Consider the following 9,383-nt stretch of genomic DNA (forward strand, 5'->3'; position numbering starts at 1 on the left):
AGTGAGGCCCTGAAAATAACATGTCTGAGAAGTCTTCCATTTTTAGAAAGATAACAACAATGGATAGTGAAAAATAAAAAAGTAACAGCAACTTCCTTTAACCTTAAACACAAACACTATCAAAGTTAATAATTAAACATTCATGCATATCTATATATTGTAAAATGTACATGTTTTTGCTCTTTTTAGATGCTTTTAGCTTTCTTTCAAATTTTCCTTTTTTTTTACAAAAACTTATTTAGACTTTTTAAAATAATCCATGTATATTTTTATGTACAGCTCTATTGTTCTCCTATATCTTAAAGATGTACTGATTTAAGCACAAATATGTTTAAATCACAAAGGAACTGAACTTGCTAAGGGCTATCATTTGTCTATCACATAGGCAAATATTTTAATGATTTTTGCTCTTATTGATACATTCACTCTCCCATTTCCCAATGATCTTTCAGCATCTGCCTCTGCTGTACATAATGAACATGTTATTAGAAAATAACAGCAATAGCAACATCCTCTTACATAAGGCTTGCTTTATGCTAACCTCTATTCTAAGTACTTAAGCACCATTATATAAAATCCATGCTGTTATTTTCTATTTTGCACATGGCACAATGAGGCAGAGAGATTCAATAACTTGCCTAAAGTCGTATATCTCATAGTTGGCAAAACTGGTTTCAAAATTAATGGAGCCTGCGTCCAGACCCCATGTTTTGTAATTTCTACAAACCCCTATAACTTGGTCACTCATTTTGGTTACTGACCCAGCAGGTATCAGTTTAGTTCATGTTATGTATTTTCGTTAAGACTGTATTTCTTTCCAATTCAAAGTCTATGCTCTCAGAAAAGCTTTTCCTCCTGGCCTGAGGTGGAGACGTTTGTTCCAGATTAGCTCAGTGAAATACTAAATTTTAAAATGGTTGGTCTGTAAATATGGCACCTCACCAATGCCACCTTCTTCTCTGTTTGAAAAAGAGCAATAAGGGCTCTCAATGAAATTGGACATGTTAGTTGAATCATCTTGCACTGGTGGTTACAGCAGATGTCTTCTTTTTAAAAAAATTTTTTTATTGAATTATAATTGATTATACCTATTTTGGGGGTTCAACATTGACATATGTTGATCAAATCAATACTGCTAGCATATATGTTGTTACAAATCATACTTATTCTTTATGCCCGTTGTCTAATCTCTCCCTATTCCTCTCTCCCTTTCCCCTCCCACCTCTGGTAACCGTAGATTTGTTTACTCTGTTGATTTGTTGCCTAGATGATCTGTCCAATAGTTAGAGGCATGTTCAGGTCCCCCAATATTATCATAGAGCAGATACTTCTTCTGTCACCTGAGGCATGGAGCCAGGGACTGGGCCCACCCCCACACCCCACAACCTGGCACAGCACTAGCACCAAGGTGCATGCCAAAAGCAGATGCTTTCTAATACACATGGCTTGTTCCCATTCTGTACCAGAGTGAGAAGGGACTGACAGAGCTTGAAGCACCTATTCCTTCTTAACTCACAGCCCTTGAGTCATACTTGATCTGAACAGGGCCACAAATACCCTCATTCCTCTGCTTGGAGGCCTGGGTGGTGGTCCTGGCTTCACTATTTATTTCCAGAGGCTTAGCACAGATATAGTCTTTTACTTTGATTTCCATGTTCTTGGCTTTCAGAGTAGCAATGTGCAGCTTCTCCAGGAAGTCTGGCATGCCACTGGAAACCATCCAACTAGCACAGTAGCGAAGAAACACAGTCTAGGGATTGTCACTGTATACCAACAAGCAGTCAAAGCCATTCTCATCAAATGACTTGTGGGGACAGATAACCATGTGGGATTCATATGATCTGACCCTGATGAATTCTGGAGACTCTGACACACTAGGGTGCTCCACAGCACGTGGACACCACACCGTCACGTTGTTTTCCTCATCCACATTATACCGCTGGACGTAAAAATAACCCGTGAGTACACTGGATAAGGAAAATGGGTCACCCAGTGGAAAACCTTGGAACCAGTATCCACGTCCCTCTCCATCACCTCCAGCTTGATCACCAGGGCCTCCCACTTTTTTCTATAGTATTTGTCCAACTGAACATTGAAGAACTGCTGGGGTGCCACATCTGTGTAGGTTCCAAAAAAATCGGTACTGGTAGAGGTGGGTGCCCATATTGGGCGCTACCAGAGCTTAAAGTGTTTCTTCTGCACCACCATTTCCCATGGTTGCTCTTTGCCCTCCAAAGCCTCATTCCCTTCTGTTTGGGACTTTGATTCTGGAGGGTGACACTCAACTCCAGAGTTCTGAAACATACTTGACATGTCCTCTAACCGTTACATCTCATTAATGGTTCTCTGCAACTCCTCTCCTCGTCCCACAAGAAGACGCCAGCGAGCGCCGCCCTCAAGGCAGAGGGCTGGCCAGGACGGCCACCAAGGAGGACGCGGCGCAAGCCCCGGGTGGAGGCGGCCGTGGAGCTGCGCGATCTGCTTCGCGCCGCAGCGCAGGGTAAGGTTCCAGCAGATGGTATCAGTGTGGCCCAGCTGGTTTTGCTTATGGTCGTGCTGCAATCTGTCGGGAGAACAGGGATCAAATTCTTAAAAATTTTAAATCTTCCTCCCTCTTTTCTGGAGTTTAAATGGCCGGATTTTTCCTGCATGCTACTCTTTTGTGGTGTTGAAAAAGGGATCTAAACCTGAGATTAATTTAAACCCCTCCTTGACCTGATTGTTGCCTGTTCAGTTTTGTGCCAAGGAAACAACAGCCCCAATGTTTTATGTCTTGGCTTCTCTGAGTCACTGGCAGAGCAGACAGATGCACTGAGCAATCCCAGCTTCTCTTCGTTGATCATTTCTCTCTTCTCCTCCCCAGGACCTGACAGAGCCAGGGAAGAGTCTCTGGGTTATGTCCAAACTTAGCTCCTGCAGTCGTGGAGGTGTGGATGGATGTATTACGAGAGTGTGTGCGTGTACAGGTGCTGAGGAGTTGTGCTTGCTCCATGTTCTGACTTAACAGCAATTTGACTTTGCACTTGGGGTCCCTCTGTACAGTTACTTATGTCATTGTAATGATTTAGCTCCTAACTGTAACATTTTTATTAAACATGTGGTTCAATACATAAAGATTGGTACAAAAAAAAAAAAAAAAAGAAAAGCTTTTCCTCAGTCAAATAAACAAATATACAAAGTATAAATTTTCATATTATGATTTTTTTTTCTGAAAAATTTCCTTCCTGAAATTAATATGTGTCTTCTTTCCTTTCAAATAAAAAGTTCATCCTATTATAAATTGACATCAGAGTTCCTCTAATAGGATACTATTCTTAGATGCAACTACCATAACACAGGTCCATTGCATTTAATGTTTGTAAGGTGGTAACTTTCTTGATATTTGTCCTTTTCGTTAAATAGATATTTGGAAAATATTTCATAAAAGAACACTAAAAATTTCATAATCTTTTTGACTAGAAAATGATTAAGAGATAAGGCTCACAAGGAAACATGACATATGGATGTAATCCTTGTTAATGTTGTATATTAGCTTTGAATTTTTTTCCTGAGGCACAGACAAAAAGGATATTTAGAATGTTTTTCTTTCTTTTAAGTCTGAACAATATATGACTTAATAAAATCCCTTAGGAAGTCATTTCTTGTATAGTTTATGCATTAGTGCACTGCAATACCTTAACAAGTATCAAATAGCAAAAATAGCCCTTCTCTCCATTACTACCAAATACTCACTTTTTTACTGTGCCATTTTCACTTACATGTTCTCACTAAGGTTAATAGCAGATGAAAATTTTGTTCATCATTTTTGCATTATATTTTAAGTTTTTCATCCTTATTGCTTCCTTCTCTGTTACACCCTTGACCCACTCAGTAAGGCTTCCAAGGAACTCTTGTATTTAATAATAATTGACTATTGTCTAAGAGTTCCATAGCTCCTATATTATTTTATGAACACTACTGAGACTTGAAGGAAACAAGTGCATAAAGACTATAAGCAGAACTGAACAGATTCACTTAAGACATTTTATCATTCGTAGGTGAACTCAGATACAGTTGTTATAGACAGGTAGATCCCTTTGAATCAGTGAGCAAACATCCATGGGACATCTTTTATATACATAAAAAAAGGAAAGTGAGGATAGACAAGTAAATATATAATAAGAAAATATCTGAAACTGCTCCATTCACTAGATATAAGGTTTTAAGAAAGTTTTATGAGTTTTCTAATCCTATCTTCTACATAAGAATGTAGAATATCTGCTTTATAGGACTGTCAATATATTTTATACTCACTCTCAGGTCTCTCATAGGTGCCCCATAAATGTTTAATAAATGAATAAATGTAAATACCCTGCATAATTACTGAGAAATATGTCATCTAGATACTCTATGTCATTCTTAAAAGCAAATATTTAGGGTAATATTGAAGGAGAGAGTGCTATATCTGCAAACATTTGGGGACATTTTTAACTGTCCTTTCTTCTCAATGAGTGAAGTCATCTCCATCGATCCATTTTTACCTTTTTGGAAGATAGTGCAACTATCTCTAAGAAGTCATTTTTCCATCTTTCCTGTATATTTCTCTATTCCTCTGCTTCTTCCCTTTACTTTTTTCCCCCTTTTCCGCCAAGTAAGAAATCACATAGTGGTATTACTGCAATGATAATTATAAGAGTGAGTGGAAAACTTTAATGCATGGTCTTCATTATAAAGGAAACCTGATTTCCAAATAATTATTTACAAATATATCCAGACCTTACAAGAATCTGGACCCTAAGTTGAATGGATTTCTGAAAAGTAAAGGTCTTAAGTGGACATGTGCATTTATTATGGAGAATTAAAGATATGATGACAATTGAAACCGTTATACATTCTGAAAAACATTGGATTTGCTTTATTTCTCTGATAAGTAAATATCCTCAAGCCGTAATAAATTTTGGAGGAAAACAAACCCCAAATGTAGTCCTTGTTGAAGATCCTTTTCTGAAAACCCTAAAATTTGTGTTGAAAATTAGAACAATACATCATACTATGACAGGAAACAGCACGAGACAGGCACTCTTAGACTCTGGGAAGGAACTGAGCCCTTGAAACTTCTTGTTCCCTGTTCGTCCAGAAATTTAAGAAAACAGCACTCTTAGATTCTGGAAAGGAATTGAGCCCTTGAAACTTCTTGTTCCCTGTTCGTCCAGAAATTTAAGAAAACAATCCTGGAGCTGGCACTCTTAGACTCTGGGAAGGAACTGAGCCCTTGAAACTTCTTGTTCCCTGTTCGTCCAGAAATTTAAGAAAACAATCCTGGAGCTGCACTATTGGACAGATAAAAATCTGAAAATATTTCTATTTTAATTCCGTGATTGATTATTTTTCTCTCCAATGCTATCCTTGCCTAAATAATTTGCCTAATTAACTGGCCACGTAATTATAATTTTAATTGCATCAAATAAAAAAATCACATTCTATCCCAGAGATAAACAAGTCACAAAACTCTTCTAAACTAAATAATGCCAGACAATGTTTTGGAAACTGCTCTTCTCATTTCTGCATGATTTCTTGTGAGACCTTTTTAGTTCATATGCAAAAAAATGTAAATGAAAACTATGACAGCTACTCACATAAAAATAAACACTAATTGTATTCCCAGGCAAGTTCAGAATGATCCTTCAATTCCTCCTCCTCTCTGATTTTTCTTCCATCTGTCTTTCCTTGCTTCCATTAGTTTCCCTACTCCCGAATTGCCCTTATTTCTTTCTTCCTTTTTTCCTTTCTTTCCTCAGAGGCAGCATAGAATATGTGTGCATGCGTGAGCTTCTGAAAGGAAATAGAGACAATTTCAATTCCAGGCTCTGACATTTTCTAGCTGTGGAAAATTGAGCACATTATTTTTCCTATTCACCTATAAAATAAAGCTAATAAAGCTTACATACATTTAATATGATGAAATTAGAAAATAAATATAAAGTACCTGAGATATATTAAGCACTCAACAAATGTATGACATTATTTTAACTACTTTTTCTCCTTTTCATTCTAGAATGCCATCCTTCTTTTCTCTGTAACATGAATACAGCATGCTAGGCACCTGCTACATTCTGTGGTGACACAATGAAAGAAACTTTGTTTCTTTACTCCAGTCACTCACTGTTAGAGAAGAAAAGACAAGAAAAAAACACAGACAGATGAGTCCAGTTAAAAGTGGCTGGTTCTTTAACAGAGTTTTAGACAAATATCTGTTGGAGACAAAGGACCATGTGGCATATATGCAGTTTAGGAAAAAGGTATGATGTTGCAGTAGAAGTACCATTTTCATGTCTGTTCTCTTCCTTCACACTAATGACAGCTAACATTTTGGGGGGATGCACTCAATATTATACCTATGTAGAACTGCTTCATGGGGAAACTGGCCAAAGTACTTGTTTGGAATTGCTTGAGTTTCAAGACATTCTTTATATAACTACTCCATAGTGTGAAAAAATATTTAAATTTTAGGGAGCATTCTGGATAAATTAAATCAGCTCTTTGTTGACTCCAGTTGAGTCCAATTCAATACTGTTACTCTCTTGCATTATAGAAGTGTGTCGGGTCCACCGCCAGCTGACCCAAACAGCCCTAGCCTCATTCCTTTTGGTGGGCGAGCGAATGGCCCAGATTCCTCTTTCCCTCCTGTCCCCTTTAGAAGGAGAGAGGGGAAGAGAGCCATGAAGAGAGGTGAGCACAGCCGCCGGCCCAAACCAGCCTGGCTAAAGGACACTCAGATGCGGCGGGGGTTCTGTCGAGCAGTTCCGTTTATTATCACACAAGCACTTTCTTTTAAAGGCAAATTGGGAAGGGAGGTTTTTTACATAATCCTATCAGCTTAAGGGTTAAGGGCATGCATCCTGTCTCAATGCCTAGCTATTGCAACCACACAGTGTTCATGAGCGAGGAAGCGCATATTTGGCCAATAGGGCTAAAGCAAGGTTCCCGCAGATACTCCCACCCTACTTCCTCCCAGCGCTGTCTTAGGCTGCAACATTAATACGCCCTTGTGGGTCCATAATGGCACCAATTGTAATGTCACTTAAGGTAGCGTTAGTTTTTAAGGCTCAACATCTCCCCTTTTTAGTTTTAATAAGGCAGCTGGAGGCAGCTAACCTTCCCAGCCTCATCTCCATTCCCTTTGGTGGCTGTGCCTGTCTTAGGTTGTTTCCCTCTGGAAATCTTACCCGTCATTGACTGTCCAGCCAAGTGGGGGTGGGGCAGAGCCTTAGAGATTGGCGTTGATTTCTTGAAGGGCCATATTGACCCAAGGGCTGTCAGGGCTTTCATTACGGGCCACCTCCTCTACCACCTGGGTGAGCATTACAAGAGAAGTGGTGTTGCGCCTTATAAGGGACATAACCTGGCAAATGGCATAAGGCCCCAAGATGATTAAGACAAGGAAAATGGCTAGGGGGCCTGCCAGGGAGGACAGCAGGATGGTGAGCCATGGGGAACTTGAAAGCCAGCTTTGGAACCAATTACTATTGGCTTCGCATTTTTTTTTTCTTTTTCCGCTTTTCTAACCCTTCTCTAAGCTTAGCTATGGAATCCTTGACCACTCCAGAGTGGTCGGCATAGAAGCATCACTCTTCTTTGAGGGCAGCGCATAATCCTCCTTGCTGTAAGAACAACAGGTCTAGTCCACATCGATTCTGTAAAACAACTTCAAAAGTGATGTTAGCAATTATTTTTTTAAAATGTGATACAGACACCTCCAAGTGGCCAAGATCTATGTCCACTGCCTCCCTAAGGGAAACTACCTGTTGATGTGCCAAGGCTATTCCGGCAGTCCCAGTACCCGCTCCAATAACTCCCAAGAGGGATTTGATGGCCACCGCAGCTGCCCCTGCAGCCCGCTTGTTTCGAGTCTGCTTATTTCGGGTTTTGGGGGTGATGAGATTTTCCATAGTGCTGCAAAAGGGTTTGTTGGCACCTACGCGGGAACCTTTGCCAAGGACCCACGGAAAGGTGAGTCCGGGGTTGGTGGCATTGGGCAATGCTACTGCTAGATTTACCTCTGCCTGCACATGGCACTCTCCTTTAAAGAAGGCGCAGAACTTGATAAATAAGTTTGGAGGGAGGACAGCCTTACAGAGCATTTTCCAATCTTTGATTGTCAAAGGTTGGTGCACTAAGCCCTGGAGAATGGCTTCTACCCATGGGGAATTGGGCCCATCCTCTGTGACAGCCTTTTTCAGCTCTTTAAGATCACAAGCTTCCCAAGGGTACCAAGCAGCTGTCCTATTTTCACCAGTGGCTTTGTCCCAAGCAACCCGACTCCAGGAAGACCCGGGCCAGGCACGCCGGGAGCCGCTACTGGCCTCACACCATCCACGGGCTGGGCCTTGATCAGAAGGACTTGGGCCCCCCACAAGCGGCACCGGGAAGTGGGTCTTCCTTTTTTATGTTGGGGGCAAGTTGTGGTAGGGGTTTTTTTGCCTTTAGCCTTGGGACATTGGCTTTTAAAATGACCTTGTCTTCCTCAACCAAAACATTGTCCCTTGAAGGGTGGGGAAGTATTGTTTCCTGAGGGGATCAGGGCAGTAAACACCTTGAAGGCTTCAGTTAAGTTTTGTGTCAGAGCCTGCAAGGCTGAGGATAAAGTCCTGGCCTCGGCAACAGCCTTTTTTAGTTCTTTTACAAGGTTGACCAGATAGGCCTGAGGGGCCGCTTCCCCCCACGGGCTGTGGATGGCTGGGGATTCCCAGCGAGCCACGACAGGAAAAACCTGTGGCACTGCTGGGGATGTTTTTCTAGCCTCCTCCACTTCTTCAAGTGCTGCTTTCTCTCCTTCGGCTAAACTTTGGCAGGGTGAGTATGCTGGGAGAGGAGGGTACAGGGTAGGGGCATAGGTATCACTCAGTGGCTCAGGGCCTTGCATTGGCAGCTTTGTTTCCATTTTTCTCTCCTCATCGAACTGCGCCCAATCCCTTTCTGCCCCTTCCTGATGCTCGGGACAGAAGCAAAGCTTTAGGGCAGAGATGGTAGGGAAGAACCCTAAGAGGGGGTCTAGCCTGTGACTAATCTCATTCTTTCTGGCCAGGGTCTGAACCCGGTCCCAAGTTGGATGAATGTGCCCAAGGGGCTACCTGCACCACATGGTGCCAGGCATTGGTGGCCGCGGAGTCAGATATTTCTAGGCCTCTGCTGTTTAACATGTACTTTAGAGCCTTGCAGGCTATCTCATCACTCTTTCCACACACACCTCCCATGTTGCCCTGTGAGGAAGGGACAAAGGGAGCAACAGGGCAGAGAAGGGCAGGGACTTCCCCCTGTTATGGTACTCACCCTGACACGCAGGCAGATAACTTCACGGCGACTACCGTGGTTGCAGGGGTGACTCTGCTGGTTGATAACCCTTT

The 9,383-nt window shown here is 41.6% G+C and overlaps 1 pseudogene; it reads right to left on the reverse strand.

Annotated features, from left to right (window-relative positions):
• Positions 1-1,507: 1,507 nt before the first annotated feature.
• On the reverse strand, positions 1,508-2,331 carry LOC103605528 (annotated as a pseudogene).
• Positions 2,332-9,383: the final 7,052 nt, after the last annotated feature.

The sequence above is a fragment of the Galeopterus variegatus genome, unplaced genomic scaffold, assembly GCF_000696425.1.
Source record: "Galeopterus variegatus unplaced genomic scaffold, G_variegatus-3.0.2 Scaffold5867, whole genome shotgun sequence".
NCBI lineage: Eukaryota > Metazoa > Chordata > Mammalia > Dermoptera > Cynocephalidae > Galeopterus > Galeopterus variegatus.